General features: G+C 35.8%; 1 long non-coding RNA gene across 2 annotated transcripts; it reads left to right on the forward strand.

Annotated features, from left to right (window-relative positions):
- The first annotated feature begins 360 nt into the window (after nt 1-360).
- On the forward strand, nt 361-18534 carry LOC112661831 (uncharacterized). 2 transcript variants are annotated; one of them, XR_003138027.3, is made up of 5 exons: nt 361-488; nt 1900-2014; nt 13414-13559; nt 14382-14589; nt 18229-18534. It is a non-coding gene; the product is annotated as an uncharacterized LOC112661831 (long non-coding RNA). The 2 variants fall into 2 exon arrangements; XR_003138028.3 differs by lacking the exon at nt 1900-2014.
- Nucleotides 18535-19992: the final 1458 nt, after the last annotated feature.

The following is a 19992-nucleotide window of genomic DNA, read 5'->3' on the forward strand; positions in this document are numbered from 1 at the left end:
AAGATGGGTTCCAGCAAATATGTCTGGTCTCTCACAATTCCGGAGAGAGCCTCAGCTGAGCAGACTCAAATGGATGGGAGTCACTCAAATACCCTGGTGCTGGATTATTCTGGAGCTTTCTTCACGCCCATGTTTAGTGCCTGGGATAAGAGAACTTAATCCCGGATTTAGCTGTACTGTCAACTATATATTCTCATATGATCTTCCTTGGTGATTTGGTTTTCTCTCATCATGACAACGGAGTTCTGAGATCCCCAGGAAGCATCTGGAGAGTAAGTGTTCAAAGAGAACAATGCAGAAGGAATGTGGCATTGTTATGCTGTAGCCTCAGAATCTTACAGCATCACTTCTCCACTCAGTGCCTAGGAGATTGGATATATATACATAGATATAGAACCAACTTTCCATGAAAAGAAGGTCAAGGAATTTGTAATTATTTTAAATCCAACCAACTGAAAGCAGACACGAGAAGCTAAATGAGAATCGTAGTATGTATTATTGGTAAAACTGGATTGGCAAAAATGCAGAGATATGCTACTTCTTCCTCCTGTTTGAATTTGCATAACTAGTTGCAGTTAAAATCTCAGAGCATCAGCCTCTTCCTCAACTCTCCATTTCATTGTAGGGAAGGATAGATCCCCCAGATATGTATTACTCTGGAAGAGGAACAAGAGAAGAATTCATTCTGCTTGACAGTAGGCAAGGCAGAGAAGAGAGCTTTTGATATACCAAGGGTTCATACAGACAAATTAGATAGTCCTCTAAGACCCAGACTCAGTGAACGAGGAATCTCAAAGAGATTAATTTAATAGTACTCCAGTCTTCACTTGGGTTCGTTTGCCAAATCAGGTGAACTTGAGCTTTAATTTTCATGATCTTATGGTCATGATTCTAAGAAGGTGACCAAGAAGTTTAAAAACTAAAAATAACGTAGGATAAATGATAAATTTAATAGAATAGAGTAGAAAATATGAGACTGAATCAAATAAGAATTATTTTTGTTGTTTGGGGAAATTTTTGTTTACTTAGTTACTATGTAAAATAAATTTCATGTTCTGTGCCAGGGTTAAACATTATTGAAAGCCACTGCACTAGGAAAACTCCTGAATATAACCAGGGAAAAAGTATGAGAATATTCAAATAACATTGTTCACATTAGAAAAACAACCAAACACATTAAAACATCTATAAACAGAAGAATGGTAAATAAATGGTGGTATATCCAGGTAATGAGATATTATGCAGCAGAGAGAATCATTAATCACAGCTAAAAGGACCAACCTAGCTATATCCTAGGGACAATGAACTTAAAAATTCATGTTTCTGAAGAATATTTATAGTATTATTTAATTAATATGCATTAAAACATGCAGAATATTTTAAAAACCAATTAAATATGAAAACAGTCGCAATAAAACTTAAAATGCAACACGAATTTTACAAGGCTCAACAGGCTTGTATTTTCTTGAACCTTTGCCTACCAACAAGTAGTCTCCCGACTCCTAGCATCAACTACAACTTTCTAATTTAGGACCCTGAAAACTCAAATGCTTCATAGCCTGGTTTACTGATGCCCTAAATCTTAAATTCACCCAAAGTGATCGCAATTTCTATGCATTATTTTTGTCCCTAAGTGCCAGACTGTTTCTCAATGTTCCTGATCAAGAAAGCAAGTTATAAAGGTTTGGATGGCCTAAGCCTGTATTTTCCTTATTTTCCTTCTTGCAACTTAATGGAGCATATTTATTCCAATAAACACTAGGTATAAGGGGGAAATAAAAGTTAGAAACCCACATCAAACGAGACTCATTGGCCTTCTTTTAATTTCTAGAAAAAGGTAATAATATTGCAAATTCCTTTGACATGATAGGAAGTATTGGTGATATTTTTCCCATCTAGCTACGATAGAGCATGGCACCATGATAATCCCTGATAAAGTCATGCCAACTGAGTTTAAGTTCGCAGATCTTGGGCTCTGGATACCTGGCCCTGAACAACTAGCATGTTTGAAAAGGTAAAGATCAAGATTTTCCTTCTTTTTTTTTTTTTTTTAAATTTTTATTTATTTATGATAGTCACACAGAGAGAGAGAGAGAGGCAGAGACATAGGCAGAAGGAGAAGCAGGCTCCATGCACCGGGAGCCCAACGTGGGATTCGATCCCGGGTCTCCAGGATCGCGCCCTCGGCCAAAGGCAGGCGCCAAACCGCTGCGCCACCCAGGGATCCCAAGATTTTCCTTCTCCATCCACCCTCCATCCTGTTGATGTTCTTGGGCTCTTTTTCTATGACACATTTCATGTTTCTGGGAATGAAATTTTGCTTGAAAAACTGCTGTATAGTTAGTTACACAGTTGCTACCTCATAGAGCCAAATCATGAACAGGCAGAGAGAATCAAAAGTGTGGTAATCACCCTGTTAATGGAGAAAATTTTTTCTGGGAAAATTTACTTTAAAGCTCACTCCTTCCCCATATAATGAAAGAACTAGCACTGATCATATTTCATAGCACTTTGATGTTTTATGGATTTATTAGGCATAAAATAGCTTTAAAAAAGAAATTATTAAAGTGATGAGTCAGCTTCAAAAAGTTCAGTGTTTTGGTTCAACTAAGTACAATTACTCACATTTGATAATTCATTATAAGTGCCAGGCTCCATATCTCATTTTTCTTCCAACTACTCAAATTTTATGTTCATCCAACAGCTGTATTCAAGGTAAATTTGCCAAATGTGAAAATCATTTTCTATGCTGCGGGTACCAGTTGTTAGGAATGACGCCTCATTGTTTTCCTCTTCAATGGCATCATTAAAACTCCAGTCAGTTAATCATCAAAGGAATTACACAAACAACTTTTTCAATTGCACCAAACATAACAAAGCTTGTCAAATGTATTTTTATACAAAATTTCCATGACAATAATGAAGCAAACACCAATGTCTATCATAGTTTTTGCGTCAGTTTTATATTTATCCATCCTAAACTTGTCAAAATATCATGACCATCCCCAAGCAAATTTATTTGCTTGAGATTTTTTTTATGTACTTTTGCCAAAACAAGATGTTTAAACAATATGCATCTCTATGAATGCTCACATCTAAATGATAACTAAATATAAATGGGAGTATAAATGAGCATGTTAAATCTTTTTAAAGAATACTTCTCACTGGGGTGCCTGGGTGTCTCAGTCCATTGAGTGTCCCACTCTTGGTTTCTTGCTCAGGTCATGATCTCATGGGTGGAGATCAAGCCCTGTGTTGGGAGCCAGGACAGGTTCTATGTTCCAGTGGGGAGTCTGCTTAAAGATTCTCTTCCTCTGCCCTTCCCTTTACTGGCTCTGTCTCTGTCTCTGTCTCTCTCTCAAATAAATAAAGAAATCTTTAAAAATAGTAGTTCTCCAATATAGTCTCATCAATCACCCATTACTAACTAGAGTATGAACTCTTTCTTTGTTGTTGCACTTTAAATGGGTACCTAGACACATTCCTATGATATTAGAAAAGAAAAGGGAAAAAGAAGTTTAAATGAATTTCTTTTTTTCCTTTCTGCCTGTCCCCATCATTTTCTCAGTTTCTGTGATCCTCAATTAGATTGTCTCAGACAGAAGGCTAAAAACTACATAGATTGGGGGGGCGGGGGGGTGGACTCTGAGGTGGTAGCAGGAGTCCTAAGTTTAGACATCTTCTGATTTTGTGACTCTAAGTTGAGTACACAGGAGGGTATTTGAATATAATAAAGATCTGTCCAGGGACGTCTGGGTGGCTCAGCGGTTTAGTGCTTGCCTTCAGCCCAGGGCCTGATCCTGAAGTCCCTGGATCAAGTTCCACATCAGGCTCCCTGCATGGAGCCTGCTTCTCCCTCTGCCTGTGTCTCTGCCTCTCTCTCTCTCTCTCTCTCTATCTCATGAATAAATGAAATCTTTAAAATAAATAAATAAAGATCTGTCCACTAACTGGCCCACAGGCCAACATTGATTTTGATAAATTGCTGCCTTTCTCTATGATTCCAAACATTATTTCTAGGTATTTCTATTCCAATATGAATTAACTCTACAGTATACAAACTTTTTATCAATATGCTCCAAAGAGGGTTTTTAAAATTTTCTTTTAAATATTATCCATCTAAAAAAATATATTAATAGTTTACTATAAACATATTTCTGGGGATCCCTGGGTGGCTCAGCGGTTTGGCGCCTGCCATTGGCCTAGGGCGCGATCCTGGAGTCCTGGGATGGAGTCCTGCATCGGGCTCCCGGCATGGAGCCTGTTTCTCCCTCCTCCTGTGTCTCTGCCTCTCTCTCTCTGTCTCTCATAAATAAATAAATAAATCTTTAAAAAAAAAACATATTTCTGTATATTTTTCTCTTACTTGCTCTTCAATTCCATTAAACATTTAAAATATTGAAAAAAAATCTCTTCCTTGAAATAATAAAATTACATTTCCAAATGCATAATAGAATGAAAAACAATTTCTTCCAAGTCATTCAAAATAGTGTACTAATAAATCTTAATACTAAAACTAATGTGTTGTAATCAAAATAAATCACAAAATAACAGTAATTAAAGCAAAAATGAAATATAATACCAGAAATTCACAGCAGTCTAATTAGCTGCTTCATCCTGCTTCAAGATTTCTAAAATAACTAGCAGGGCGAGTCCTAAAGCTTTAACAATTTGGTTAAATTTGCCAATAGCAAATGCTCAGTAAGTACATAATGTTCAATAATAAACAAATTCTAATGTGCTTGTTCTAGTTTGATCTTTTTTTGCTTCAATATTTTATAGTGTAATACATTATTAAATATGTTAACAATATTATATGTAAGTTATAAAGAATAAAAATATGAACAGTAGCACTGAACCCACCACCCAACCCCCAAACTAGGCCATTTCCAATAACTTGCATCTACTTTTGTGCCATTCTCTTATTCCACTCTCATTGTGTCTCCACTATTTTTCATCCCGTTTTACCACTTTCTAGGTTTTCTAGTTTTATCATGTGCCTGACATATGTTTTATTGTTGTGTTTTGTTTGTTTTGAAGTTCTATAGTTATCTGTAATAGTATGTGTCATCTTCCAGGACTTGTTATGTTGCCCTGATATATTTCCAAAGGTTCATTCCTGCAGTCATGACTAGCTGTAGTTTCTTTCTTTTTATGATTGCATTGTATCCAATTGTGTGAATTTGTCCCAGTTTATTTATTCACTTTTTTGTCAATGTGATTTGAATTAGTACAAGTTTTGGAGGGGTATGTCCTTCTTTTTTTCTCTCTCTTTTTTTCCGTCAAAAACATTGCCTCTCTGTTCTCTAGGGTGTATGTACAAGCTGCTCATTAACTATATGTTTCCTGTTTATACGGGACACACAGATGACATTTCTCAGATTTCTTTGGCATAGGCATGTGACTGAGTTCTAGCCAATGGGGTATGAGACCAAGTATCGTACATCTGGGATGCAGCTTTTAAGAAGTGTGTTCACCTTTTCCACATTCTCTTCCCCTGCTACCAACTGGTCACAGAAAATAAGAGGCTTTAGAAGATGGTGAAGGCTCAGTGTAGAAAGAACCTGGGTCCCTGTTAGTTCACCACCTTGGGAGTTTCCCAGATGAAATATGAAACGGTCTCTCACACATGGAGCATTAGGAGAGACCAAAGAAGAGGCAGGCCACTCCCGACTGGTGGGTGGCAATTTCAGTAAGCAAGGGAAGTTACTTACATATGAGGCTTGCCTTGGGCAGTGGTAAGATGAGTCCATCTTCCCACATGCCTGCCCAAATCTTCAGAGTTTTTATAGAGACCTTAACAGGGTTCAGTGACATATTCGGTTCAGGTGGCCTCAGTAACATTACTTTCTCAAGGAGGCATCTTTGAAATGGCTCCTACTGTGGAAATGGTGTGTGGAACGGATGTTCCTAGGACAGAGGAGAGAACAAGTAACCACTCCAATTGCCTGAGTCCAGCTCACTGGGCAACAGACAGTCGTGTCCTTTGGATGACCTCTTCCAACAGTCCCTGAATGGTCAAGTAGGAAAAAACCTCTACATATTTAACCTATTATTTGAATGAGAATGATCTTATTTATTATTGAGCCCTTTTATACATTTTGTAATGGACTTGTTAAAACCATTGGTAGTCCTCTAACTTGGTATTTCATTGAGTAGAATTTTCCCACCATGTCTCCAAGAAGACATTTGACAACATGTACCAGGTCTCAGACCAGAGTAAGGTAGTATGTGACCTGAGAGGGCATTAATTTTACACGCTAAGCACCTTATGTTTTTGTATATGTTTTTATTGGAGTTTGATTTGCCAACATATAGCATAATGCTATGTAACCTAGTGCTCATCCCGTCAAGTGCCCACCTCAGTGCCTGTCACCCAGTCACCCCATTCCCCCGCCCACCTCCCTTTCCATTACTCTTTGTTCATTTCCCAGAGTTAGGAGTCTCTCATGTTTAGTCACCCTCACTGATATTTCCTATTCATTTTCTCTCCTTTTCCCTTTTATTCCCTTTCACTATTTTTTATATTCCCCAAATAAATGAGACCATATAATATTTTTACTTCTCCGACTGACTTACTTCACTCAGTATAATACCCTCCAGTTCTACTCACATGAAAGCAAATGGTGGGTATTTGTTGTTTCTAATGGCTGAGTAAGATTCCATTGTATACGTATACCACATCTTCTTTATCCATTCATCTTTCAGTGGACACTGAAGCTCCTTCCACAGTTTGGCTATTGTGGACATTGCTGCTAGAAACATTGAGATGCAGGTGTCCTGCTGTTTCACTGCATCTGTGTCTTTGGGGTAAATCCTCAGAAGTAAGCACCTTATTTTTAAGGGTGGTTGCTCATGGCATCTAATAGGTAGAGGCCAGGAATGCTGTTAAACATCCTATAATGCAATGTCCCAAAACATAGAATTGTCCTGCTCAAAATATCTGTAGTGTCAAGGTTGAGAAAACCTGCTCTAATTAATACAAGTAAATAACAATTAAGATCTTAATAAATTGTAGTAAACCTAATAGCTTAGAATCTACTCTTTAGATAAATTTTGGTGGCCATCTTATTTCATCCAACAGTTTAACAATCCAAATGCTTCAACAGTATACCTGTGAATTGTATAAAGAATATGTTTTAAATGGATGGCTTTCCATTTTTCAAATTATGCAGATGCTCTCTTAGAAAGATTAAAATTAAAAAAAATTTTAAAAAAAAGAAAGATTAAAATTCAAATGTGCAGGAAAACACTATTTTTAGAAGAGTATATATATATATATATATATATATATATATATATATATATATTTCACCAATCAGCAGGTCAAGTACTAAAATATAAATACTGATCTTTGGAAATCCATAAAATGTTTTGATGCTAAAAAATATATTGGAAATCCTTCGACTAAGAAAACTGAAATGGATGATGCATGCCATAAAAGGCAAAAACAAACCCTTTTCCTAATCTGCTCATACCTTGTGATGTGCTTCCATGTCATCCTAACATCAAGTCCTGGGTCAGCTTAACTCCAAACAGTAATCCAATTTATAAATTTTCCTGGCCAGCCTAAATGTTTGGCTCAAAATCAAGTTCTCTTTCTAGTTTTGTGCATCCATTGTTCTGCTTGCTCTTCCAGGGCCTATTTAATATTCATGATCTTTAGAGAATCCAAAAGGAGGCAGTACAGCAGTGTTCAGGGGCAGAAACCCTGGATTCTGATGTGATGTTTACCATCTTCTAAAATCGAGACCTCGTGACTTATTTTCCTGTCTGTACTATCAGGGACAAAGAGAGGTGATCTATGTAAAACACTTAGGTGCACCTGGGGGGCTCAGTCAGTTAATTGTCTGCCTTCGGCTCAGGTCATGATCCCAGAACCCTGGGATCAATCCAGGAGTTGGGCTCCCTGCTCAGTGGGGAGCTTGCTTCTCCCTTTGCCTGCCACCCTCCCTGCTGGTTTTCTCTTTTTCTCTCTCTCTCTGTCAAATAAATAGAATCTTTAAAAAACAAAAACCACATAAAGCAATAGCAAGTGCTCAAAAAGTCATCATCATTATAAAGGGTTTTTTTTGCCTGCCTTGCTCTCATCTGTTGGCATTTTCCGGATTCCTGTCTGTATACCTGCTTCCTGTATATTTCATTGATCAGTTTTATTTCTACTGAGTGGCCTTTCTTCTCTTACCTCATTTTCCATGGTACTATCTGCTATATCTTTTGTTTGCTTTTGTGTTGTGCATTTTATTGATTCATTAAACAAATATCCATTGGGTGCCTACTATGTTCTATTCTGGTTATGGCAGTGAACAGGACAGAAATTCCTGCCTTCATAGACCTTAAATTCTAATGGTTTCTCCACCCGTATTTTAACACACAAGAACACTGGTCTCTTGATCTTTTTATAGCTCCTAATCTGATTTTCTACCCTGAACTCTTAAACGTTGCATTCTTTGGCTATCCTCAATATGCCTTCTGGCCCTTCCTGCTACAAGCAGATGAAAACAGCTGACCATGTCTTAACATCGGTTCCAGCCCCATGAGCTATAAAAATCACTGCAAAGAAATGAAAATAAAGAAGTACCAAGAAGTCATTTGCCTGATACTCCAGACAGATTTATTCTATGTTTCACCAGAGTTGAGGCAGATAAAAAGTAAGAGAGCTAAACAACCACATAAAAAGATCAAGAAATATCCAGAGGAAAGCTTAGCTTGGGATTCCATAGCACTGTGTATTACTGGCATCAGAATGAGAATTTTTTGCATACTACTGAACAGAGTATTTGAAAACTTCTGAATTATCCATAGCTGTTCTAAAGGTATTCTTAGATTTCTGACATTGTTTTTCTGTTATTTGGATGGCATCATTTCTAAAACAGAAGGTGGAAATCATTTGTTATTGTACAGCTGTGTAAGAGTTAACTTTATTTTCTATCTTTTGTTCTATGTATTTTAATGTTTTAATTTAAAAAACAACCTTAGGTAAATTACACAGCAGGCTTTAAAAATGAATAATCATGCACTTACATCATGAATATAGGGCCTTAAAGTTATCTTTGAAGCAAACAGAAGATCTTTAATTCACTACTGACTAATGCCATATGCCTTGCAGTACACAAGGGAAGGATTAACGATGTGTAGGAACATGTAAACGCAGAAAATCAGTCACAGGTGCTACAGGCACCGTAATGATTGCTTTCCTATGAAATAATAATCCCGATGTTCTTCAGATAGAAAATGGGGTTCCTCTTGGGTATATGAAATCAAGTTTTGGAACAGTTAAAGGCTATTTTGGTGAAGACATTTTCAAGTGGATTGATGAAAGAAGAGCCATGTATGCTTTTGTGATTTATATCAAAACAGTTGTGTTACATTATAAAAATACTGAGCACAGAAACCTACTAAGTGAAACTTCTGAATTTTAAGCAGGAAATGGTAAGTCAAACAACACTGAGCAATGGTATTTTTTTGTTTGCTTGCTTCTGAGGTAAGCATGATGTATATATTGTCATGTTTCTATAACTTTTTTAAGTAGTTATTTTAGTTTATATGTGGGAATTACTTTCTAAGTTAAAGATAGGGCTCAAAACTAGTAATATTTAATAATATTACATTGTTTAATTAAGGTGCAGTACTTTGTAATACCATATTTTTGAAATATATGTATGCCAAGGATTAGACATACTTGCCTCCTTAGTTCGAACTAGCTCAACAACAAATTGTAGAATTCAGTCATGTTAGAGTGCTTGTCAGCCAAATCGTTGTCTAAGATATGACATGGGAATTTCTTTCTCTGTCGATTACATAAATTGTTTTAAATTATACCATGGACCTGGAAACTGTCTTACAAAGAACAGTAAAGAAGCTTCCTAAGCGTCAGAGGCCACTAACTATGGATTATGTGACTTAGCTTTTAGTAAAATCAGATACAAGAAGGTGGTACATCCAAAGCTGTTTTTCATCCCATACAGAAAACCATATGAATTTAATCTGGTTTTGGATGTTCATGTGAAATTTGAGCAACCTAAGTTACACACAACCCTATAAATCTCTTTGAAATAAGAGTCACAATATTTTATTACAAGGACATGTGAAATTCTAGAACCTTGTCCATCTAGGGCCTGATTTTGGCTTATTGTGCAAATTTTAAAAGCACCCTATCTGAATTACCCTTAGATGGACAGCGCTCCACACCCAACTGAAAATTATGGATGTAACACTTAAGAGTATCTCAGGAACTATGTTTAGTTGGTGCTTCTGTAATTCCTGTAAAACTCTCAAATTTTCCATTTTTTAAACTAAAACTATAGAAAAAGACTTTTTTTTTTAACAGAGTCTCTCTTTCATTATTTTACTACCTGGCCAAAAAAAAAAAAAAAAAAAAAAAGGTTATGGAAGGGTTGATTCTTCAGGTTAATGAACTTTCTCTTCCTTGGTGAAAGATTGGGTGTAAACTATTATCAATAAAGTGTAAGAGACTGGTGTCATTCAAAAAGAGCAGCTGAAGCCAATAAGGTAGTTTAAAATAGAACGAAACCATTATGTCTGCCTTTCATTGCCTTTGATGTGTCTCAATAAAATTTGCATTTAAACATGGTAAAATTAGCTTGCTTTGCTACACTTCATATGAAAAACAACCCCCCCTTCAAAGAAAGTTTAATTTCTTTTCTAACTTTCATTTCCATTAGACTTGATTGCTACTGCATCTGTTGGCATTTTGCATAAACATTCAGTAGCTATGGTACAAAAAGTATGTATGTGGTCATCCTAAATAAAAGGTAAATATTTGTTTCAAAAATACCACACATAGTATAATTTGTTTTAAATATTTATCTCTCATATAGCAACCAGATGTAACTGAGGTTTAGTTTTTTCCCAGTATTTAATTTTTAGTTAGAATGTTTCCTTTAATGTCTTATTATCCATAAAAAATGCACCTTCCAAAATAAAATATTAATTTAGATTTAAATATGACATGTTCTACTAGTTAAGCCATTTTAAAGCAACTACATTGAAGTGTTATCACATTATTTACATTAAAATCCACCTACCAAGTGAGGCTATTTAGCTCTCTTTAATAATCACTTCTTAGATTTAAAATCTTTTATGAAAGAAATAGTAAGTATCCATAATAGCAATATAACACTCTTCCATTAGAAAATAGTCAATACATATGCAACAAAAATAAATCAAAGCAGATCAATACTGGTGGATTTTAGAAGATAAAACTATATAACTGCAGAATAATTGGAGGAAAAAATGTTCAGTAAAATTAGTCATGTATTAGAACTACTTCAATTTTAAGATATTATAATTATCTTCAATTTCCCTTAATAATATTTGGGAAGTTATTCAATTTTCTTGAAGTAATTTAAACATTTTTTCCATATTTTGAAGGTTAAACTGATTCTAAATTTACTAGAATAAAATAAAGACTTGTGTAAATTACTTGAAGCAAAATGGCAAGTTTTCAGCCATTAATTGATGCTTCCACCTGCGGAAAGTAGGGGAGAGAGTGTAGGAGAAGAATAACTTATCTAGTTTGACTCCACATGGCTGAAATTTACTAGGATAATTGACAACTTTCCCTTTGTAGTGCCCAGACTGGATCTCAAATCAGTTTAAATCATCCCATGTGGTGAAGTTTATCCATTTATAACACACTTAAATCTGGGAAATCTACAGCTATATGGCATTAACAGCAGGTCAACAGAAAATCACATCTGAAATTCAAAATAAACAAGAAAAAGACCAGTCAATCTTAGGCTTGTTAAGTGCATTTTTATTGATTGTATTTTCTTCTTTCAGTATGAATCCGTAGGACACAAACCGGTCCTGTGGCTTTTGCTCTTTCATTATCCCACACAGGAAAGAAAGGATGGTAGAGAGAACAGGAACATAAAATAGCTGTTTCTGCAAAAATGATCACCTTCCTCATAGCTTCATAATTTACTCCCAGTCCATAAGGTCCTCAGTTCCAGTGATTGGGATGATGGATGACTCCACTTCAGCTACAACCGGCAAAGATGCTGCAATGCATCACTCTGCAGGATATACAATAGAACAAACGAACCAGCAGGCTAGAATGGCAAGCAGGAGTGCCAAGGGAATTCTCTTCGGTGGAGGAGTAGATAGTCATTCCCTGGAATTATGTAAAATACAGCTTGTAAATATCGCTCCTATTGTGGACACGTGCATGTGTATCTTGACAGGAAAGGGCAACACTAGCATAGAAGAATGAGAAAATATTCTCCACTTCAGTGCCCATATTTTCCACATGGCCAGACTTTGCATTAAACAAAGCTGTAGGTCTATGCTCAGTGAATTGTTGAGAATGTAAATATATATATACATATTTGAAGACAGAGGGAAGCCATTTACAGTTTTATCACTGAGATTTGATTTACTCTAAAGCTTGTAAGTCAATACTAACGCAATGCTAAATTGTTCAGCAATACTTGGTTAAATCACCTTTCTAGGAACATCCCCATCCGTTTAGAAGTCAATGTTAAATTTGAACTGACAAAGTTAGCAAGTAAAACAAAACCCAGCAAATTTTAGCTCTTCTCCTCATTCTGCCATCATCAGTTCACAAAAGGAGCCTTGAATCTCTAGACTACATGAGCAGACATATTCACTCCCATCCTTGTCCTGTGCAGCTTGCATAGGAAAGAAAAATCCTAACTCACCATATTTTACACATTCTTACATAATCTAAGGGAAATCTGCTCTGTACAGAATAAGGCTAAATGCTTCCGTCCTGATAGGACCTTAGCAGCTAAGACCTCATATCAGCAGGGAATAAGTGGTTATTAGCAGTTCCTCTGAATTACTAGCAACTACCTAGAAAAACTCCTTGGAGGGTTCTTAAAGTCAATTCACAGATTGCTTTTGCCAAGTTCTTCTTTATCTTTTACATTTAAAAATTTCTGCTCCACAGGGGACTCTGCGGGTTTGCTTATTCATAACTTTTATGCAGGAAGCCTGCTTTTCTACTTCCGTTGCTAAAGGGGACAAGGGCAAAAAAATGAAGTCGAACTCATAAAAAGTAGCCATACAGAATTCTTGGCACTCAGCTCCATATAGCCCTGACATACTTATTATATATAGCCATAAAATAGATTCGTGTGTGTGTGTGTGTATGTGTGTGTGTGTACGTGTTAGGGATAGGGAGTAATCCATAATCTTACCTAAAGTGATTGGCCCTCATGACAGATGCAGTGACCTTTGTAAGCAAATGAAAAGACGTATCTCTCATTTTTCACCTACTGAAGTAGCCACATTAAACGTTATGGGGTTTGTTTGTTTTTTAATCTCTTGTGGGTTTTTAATTTTGAGAGGGCTTAGAAAAGGAAAGCAGATGGAAAGGAAAGATGTTGATCATGAAATGATATTTTGTGTATCTCATTTTCTCAGGAAAGATTCAAAATAACATTTCTTCTGCTTGAGAATGGACAATAGAATTCCTTGCTTTGGCTTTTTGGGACATAAGTATACGCTCAATCAGTGTTTCCCGTTGTGTTCTATAAAATGTTATCATTTGAAAAAAGTTCTGTATTAAGGTAAGTTTGAGAAGTACTTGGTAAGGGATCCCTGGGTGGTGCAGCGGTTTGGCGCTTGCCTTTGGCCCAGGGCGCGATCCTGGAGACACGGGATCGGATCCCACGTCGGGCTCCCGGTGCATGGAGCCTGCTTCTCCCTCTGCCTGTGTCTCTGCCTCTCTCTCTCTCACTGTGTGCCTATCATGAATAAATAAAAAAAAAAAAAAAAAAAAAAAAGTACTTGGTAAGATAGTTAAATAGGTATCTGTAGTATACAACTTTGCAGAGCTTTTCGTATCCTCACATGCATTGTAAATACCAAGAAAGGGATATTGTATGCAATTTTTCTCTAGTATATTTGAATTTGAAAACCTTTGTTTTCACTTAAAACCTATTCATATTCTAAGAAACTTACATTCCGCAAAGCATATTTTGAAAAGTGCTACTCAATGCTGCATTCATAGATACAAGGGAGAACTTTGGTTGACCTTATTATTGTCAGTATTCTGATTCAAATGTAGTGCTACAACCTGTGCAAACTTCTCTGTTTATGTATTCTATTTTCTTTTCCTTCTGCTACTTTATAGACCTAGAGCCTTGTCTAAGTAGTCTATTTCTTTATCTGAAATACTTCTAAATAGGAGGATGACCATTGGTGATGAAAATGACCTACATTACAGGAACTACCTACCACCTTTATAACTATGGTGGCATGGCTTCATAATCTAGAACTCTTGAGATGTTTCCAGCCCACTTTGTAAGAGAGACTGTGAAGTTATATAGTTGATCACTTTAATTTAGACTTATTTATTAAAATTCATCTCTTTTTCACTTGACATTCAGAGACTCAAAATCAGTGAAGAAATGTGGAATATTGCAGTGGAAACAGCACTATGCTAAGGATCAAGACACTGGAGTTTAATCACTAATCATGGTGCAATCCCAGACAAGTCATTTTCGGGGTCTCAGTTTCTCATATGTAAGATAAAGAGTGTGTGATTCATATATAACAATCTTTCATTCTGAGCATGAAATGGGAAATCAAAACTAGGTAAGTATTAAGTTATGATGGCTATTCCTTTCTTACACATGTAGGTCATTGCAAATGGAATTCATTGAAGACTAAAATTGTATTTACTTTTTCTTTTTTACTTTTACTTAAAAAATTATAAACCAAAATAGATATGATATTCTGATTCTTTAGTAAAACTTTGTACAACAAAGCAAATTTCTACCCTACTTTTCTAGTCCAAGTAAAGATATGTGTTATTTATTACGAATTGGGCAAGGAGATCAGACACTTGTTTTTAGCATGAGTATTAATCTATAGGCTTTTTCTTTTTCTCAAAAACAGCCTTTAGTCTAATAGATTCAGAATTGACTTGCATATCTTTCAACACATCAATCTACCAACACAAAGCTTTTTTAGTGCCTTTCTGTTTAAAGACGAATGTGTACCTACTTGTTAGAAATCTTGGCACCATTTCTCTCCTGTATGTAGAAGATATAATAGCTTGACATTAAAAGAACTTAGCTTTAACAAAATATACCCATTAAGTGTCACAGCCAATTCTCCTTGGCAAAGAAAAAAGGTATGAAGAAAGAAAAGTGTGAGTTCGTGAGAAGAACACAAATTAAGCCTTTTAAAATTCCTTTGGTTTAACAACCTACATTTCATCCATTGTTCAGTGAAAGACATTCATTAAATTTTTTATGATTCATTCCTATATATTTTTTATTTTAAATGTTTTAAATGTGTCAATTTTACCCATCTAACTAACATTCATGTGAGATGCTTTATATCATTAAAATATTTTAAGGGAAAACAGGACCTTGAATATTTTGGAAGCTGTGCTTCAAAATGTATGCTTAAAAATATATTGTGATAAAAAAAAAGATTTAAATGATTACATTTAAGTTACAACTTACATGACTTATGAAAGAAGGCTTAGAGAAACCATAAATGCAAAAACAAACAATATTTCCTCTGGAAAATAATAGAAAATATTTTACATAATTTGCTAGGTAAAAACAAGTATTTTTCATTTTGAAAACAAAGGGAAAATGTTCTACTTAATTTGTTGGGCCACGGTATTGTGGATCCATTCAGGTTCTTGTTTATCACTTTACTTCTACCTCATTGAGGCACAATTGCCAGGATTAGAGACTACAGTAAACTCGTTGAAGATGATAGGTTCGTTTAGTTAGGGTTTTAGGGCATGCAGATGGACTCCCCAGAGCCCTGAAACACTGAGCCTTGTTCTACCTGCAGGCACCAAAGCAGGTGTATGCCGCTGATGGGGGGGCTCAAATGGAACATACCACAGGTGATACTAATTAGGGAAGCTCAGGGACTAGGAAGGAGCACAGTTTATTGCTGATGGTGGAGTGCCAAAGGTTAGTGAAAAGCCGGATTGTCTGCTGGCCCGGGAAAGATAAGAATACAAAGGGCACAGAAATGGATTTGAATACAGGCACTTATCTGTGTGCCTTTTAAACTACATAATGCTGCATATAATGGTGTGCTTTTAGCAGTAAAATTGGGAGTTCTTATATGAATGTACTAACTTATTAACATCAATTTGTGTCACCATTTAAGTAGTTACTCTTTTTTTTTTTTGTCATGAAGAAGGAGCATCGAGAAAACATTAGGCCAATTTCAAATAAGCTATATGATCATAATGAAACTCATGTGTATCATGCCATCATCCATAGTTTTATATAGTGCAACTTTACCACAACATTAAGAAAAAATCTTTTAATTACAATGACATATGAATTAAATAAATCTCCATCTTTCTGTGATTTACCAGCTATTTTAAAAATATATTTATTTCCAGTTATTTTAAAAATAAATATATTTATACTTTAAAAAGTTTTAAAATATATTTATGTTCATATAGAATAAACACATTCTGCAGAACAATATAACTCCATTTTTATTGGCATTATGATAAAATAGCTAATTCTGATAATAATAAACCAGAATTAATTCATGTTAAATTTATTGTAGATAATTTTAAATTTAAGAATTTTAAATTCAATTTTAAATTTTATATATGCTACTTCATTGTGAGTTGCATTGCATCTTTTAATTATTTTAGCCAGCAAGAAATATTGCCTAAAGAACAACGACTATTTAAAATGCAGAAGACATATAGTGAGATTACTGATTTCAGCATGTTTTACCATAGAGCAGCTACCTACTGATAAGCTGTGTACAGTTACCTGAAGTGTAATTGGTGATATAATTGATCATTATGAAATTTAATTGGAATAAAGTTCATTTAACTTATCTATTGTTGCTCAACAAACTGTCCTAATACTTGATGGCTTAAAATCAGAATCATTGTATTTGCTCAGATTCTGTGAGTCGGGAATTCACAGGCCAGGTGTACTTGACTGGGCATTTCTTTCTTTTTTTTTTTTTTTTTAAGATTTTATTTATTTATTCATGAGAGACACACAGAGAGAGAGAGAGAGAGAGAGAGAGGCAGAGACACAGGCAGTGAGAGAAGCGGGCTCCATACAGGGAGCCCGACATGGGACTCAATCCCGGGTCCCCAGGATCACACCCTGGACTGAAGGCAGACGCTAAACCTCTGAGCCACCCAGGGATCCCCTGACTGGGCATTTCTTATGACATTTCCTGAGGTTACTCATTTGGCTGCATTTAGAAATATTATCAGCTAGAAATTGGGTTAGTTTGGGGCACTGGGCTAGCAGGAACTGAAATGCCCAGGATGAATTTATTCACCTGCATGGTGTCTCTGGTTCAATGGTTAGAACAGGTGGAGGCCACCTGGGCATCTCTTTCTTTCTCAATGTCATCTCTTCAATAAAGTAGCTGTACCTTTTCCCCTGTCAGATAAGGACTCCTAAAGAGAGAAATTGAAAGCTGCAGAAAAGGCTTGACCTCAAAAGTTACAGTATCAGTTTCACTTAATTCTATTGGTCAACACCAATTTACTAGAGTAGATTCAAGGGGAAGGCAAAATAGATTCCAAAGCTTCACGTGGGAGTAGAAGGGGCAATATTATTGCAACTACCTTCAGAAACACAACTTAAATCAGTTTAATATTTTTTGATTTGCTATTTAAAAATGTCATATATTTTATAGAATTAACATTTTAAGGTAATGATAAACCTTACAGACGTTGTCTCTGGAAGAGAGGAAAAAAATACCTTGGGAAAAGTTCCTTGCTAAATATATAAAATTGAAATCATCCTGAAGAATAGTTAAATAAGTCAGAATCTGCATCATGGTTGCCCTAGAGCATTGCAGAGAGAGCTGTTTCAACAAGAAGCCCATGCTTCATTACAAAGCTAACCCTCAACACACCTGGCCCTCAAAGAAATCTAAACTGGAACGAATGAGATTGACTGTTATGCATAAGAATTTTCACCCATCACTTAAGAATGGCTTTTATTTAGAAATAAACTACTAACATCTTGTCGGGCCATATTGTAGCCTTGCTCATGGCAGTTGAGATTGATCATTTCAGGGCTTTTCTGGAAAGGCATCATTGAAATCATGGTGACACCAATTTCCTAAAGGGCATAAAGCACTAACTTCTACACACAAGGGGTGTAAAAACATTTTTGTCTTAAGAAGAGATTTTTGCAAAGAATAGAACTGAAATCATGAACTCTAATTGAAATCAAATGTTTTTTTTTTCCTCCTTTATAGGTATCCATTTTAGTTTTGAAAGGTAATAAAACAAAATTTATTGCAAGAAGAGAATTTGATGTTCATTTCTTTCAACACCTTCATTTCATTGGTTGAAACAGTAAAGCATTGTGAGGTGGACGCTTACTCAAAGCCAGAGGACTAACAAGCTGTCCAGCCAGGACAAAAACCCAGGTACTTAATCCGATTCCTTTCCACCTCCCATTGCACCATATTGATTCACGTGACTTGCCTCTGTGACTCTAGATCAAGGGAACAGCAAACTATAGCCTAAGGGTCAATCAAGACCCATGCACTGTCTTTAGAGCCCAGTATAAAAACATTTCTTTTCATGTTCAGAAGGTTGAAAACAATGAAATAAAAAAGGGAAAAATATTTTGTGATGTGTCTTTGGACATACAAAATTTAAATGTTAGCGTTTGTAACATTAAATTGGAAAACAGCCACACCCTTTCACTTAGGTATTTCCTGTGGCTGAGCTTACATTATAAACGCAGAGTTGAGGAGTTGTGACAGAGCTCCATTGTGGCCCGAAAAGCCTGAAATATTTACCACCTGGCCCTCTAGAGAAAATGTTTCCTTACACTGCCCTAGGTTTTTTTCTTCTCTTGATTCATGGTCTATTCATCTTTCCCTTTCTTTTTCTCTCATTCTCAATTTCTCTTTTTCCCCTTTTTCTTTCTTTTTCCTTCCTTTCCTTATTTCTTTTTTTTTTAAAGTTCTTTTTTTTAATTAATTAATTAATTAATTTATTTATTTATTTATTTATTTATTTATGATAGTCACAGAGAGAGAGAGAAAGAGGCAGAGACACAGGCAGAGGGAGAAGCAGGCTCCATGCACCGGGAGCCCAATGTGGGACTCGATCCCGGGTCTCCAGGATCGCGCCCTGGGCCAAAGGCAGGCGCCAAACCGCTGTGCCACCCAGGGATCCCCCTTATTTCTTTCTTTTGTATCTCTCAAATCTTTCTTTTATGTTACCTATGCCCTCTCCATTTTTTTGACTTTTGCATATGTGTATGTCATACACAGAAATATTTGCATATATTATACCCAAATAAAGATTTTTAAATTTTTTTCCAAATGGACACTTAGCCCCATAAGGAGAAGTTCAATTCTTTGTTTTATATATATATATATATATATATATAGAGAGAGAGAGAGAGAGAGAGAGAGAGAGATTCAATCAGCAGTCTCTTTTCAACAATTGCATAAATCTTCTAAACCATAAACATATGAAACCACTCCATTGTTAACTAAAACACTACTACTTAGATTTGCACCTGGACCCCAAGCGTATGCATAGTATAGTTATTTATTTTCTTCAGGTCTTTGAATACTTCCCTCTCATCAATGTCCTCCCTGTCTACTCCATTTAAAGCTTCCCCGCCCCCGCCCCCAAATTCCATTTATCTTTCCCTGTTTTCATTTTCTCCATTGAGCATGAATCTGAAACACAACATAATTTACTTGTTATATTCCCCACTAGAGTGTGAGCTTCATGAGGTCAGAGAGATTTGCATCAGTTTTGTTTCCTGACACACCCTCAGTGCCTAGAACAAAATAAGGAGTCAATCGGTATTTCTTGAATGAATTAAAGAAAGTATCTTGGGCTTTTATACACATATACGAAATCTTAATGAGACAACAACCTTTACTGCTTGGCCTAAATTAAAGCCATAATTTTTTTAATTTGAGTAAAGAAAAGTCATTTCCCAAACTGAAAAACTAAATTGTGAGAATTTGGCTGGAAGGAGAGCTAAA

The sequence above is a fragment of the Canis lupus genome, chromosome 31 (assembly GCF_003254725.2).
Source record: "Canis lupus dingo isolate Sandy chromosome 31, ASM325472v2, whole genome shotgun sequence".
NCBI lineage: Eukaryota > Metazoa > Chordata > Mammalia > Carnivora > Canidae > Canis > Canis lupus.